The following is a 1,265-nucleotide window of genomic DNA, read 5'->3' as shown; positions in this document are numbered from 1 at the left end:
TAAAGAGGACACACGCTGCTCTGTTTTTAATCAGCTACAGCCAATAAAGAGGAAATCTTTCCATACAGTTCTGAATAGAGTACAAGTCTTCCTCGGAACAGCACGATAGACAATACAGTCTTGTTTAGAGAAACAAGAAGATTGAATTTGGAGCTAAACTCATTACACAGAAATAGAGTCTATTATAGAGGAGCTGATCGATGTGAATGTCAAACCAAAAACTCAAATCCTGAACCATTTTTAGAGAGGCTTTGTAGTCTAATGCAGTAGCTTGCGGAAAAAGAGCTGCAAAGTATATATATATATATACATATATATATATATATATATATATATGAAGCAGTGCACTTCTGTAAGTGTATCAGGAAGAATGAAATTATTTGGACTTCATTAAAACCTTTTCACAATTCAGAAAAGAAGTGATGTTGAAAGAAAAAACAGGTTTTAAATTGTCTTTCGTGTCATAATATACACAAAAACATAAACCTCCTGATAAACTGTGTAAATCTTTATGAATGTTACTGTGAAATGGAAATAAAGACATCAAAATGTTTTCTACTGCAGAGTGCATGTGAGGGAAGAGCAGATTAAAACCTGATGTTGTGTTTAGATGTGTGTCATTTCAAAGTGTTAAAAATGAAAGAATCAAACAGATTTGAGGTTTTCTTCATTTTCCTCATTTCATAACACAGTGACAAGCAGAAGCTGCTAAACTGCAGCAACATCCGGAATCCTCTTCATCATCCTGATTGTTATTCATCCATAAATAATGCAGACGTATGGAGCGTTGGCTCTAAAGGAGACCCTCTGTCATCTCCCCTCCAGCTAATAGGAGTTTGCAGGTAAATATTACAGATTACAACATTTTCTTTGAGGGTTTCTGTCTCCCTTTGGACAGTAATTAGGCTTTACATGAGAGTAGGAAGAGAAACAGTTTCCAGTTTTCATGTTCAGAGTCCTCCGCTGATGGTGGATCATTTTCTCTCCACCAGTGAATCCTCTGCTGTCTCTTTCAGCTGAGTTGCATCAGCTTTCAGTTTGCATTCAATTTAGGTCCAAATGTTAAAGGAGAGTTTGGGTTCAGGTTCACCAACAGGCCGGAGAGAACGTTTCTACAACAGTCTGCACACTTTGGACCGAGCCAAAGAGTTCTGAAACCATCAGAATGAAAGAGGCCCGTTCCTAAGCTCCTCCCGGGGGTTATTAGATTGTAAACCAGGTGTCAGTGCGTCCCAAATTAAATAAATAAATAAATCAGCATATAA

This window comes from Oryzias melastigma, linkage group LG19, assembly GCF_002922805.2.
Source record: "Oryzias melastigma strain HK-1 linkage group LG19, ASM292280v2, whole genome shotgun sequence".
NCBI classification, from domain to species: domain Eukaryota; kingdom Metazoa; phylum Chordata; class Actinopteri; order Beloniformes; family Adrianichthyidae; genus Oryzias; species Oryzias melastigma.
The sequence above is the reverse complement of the archived record's forward strand: the minus strand, read 5'-3'. Positions refer to the sequence as shown.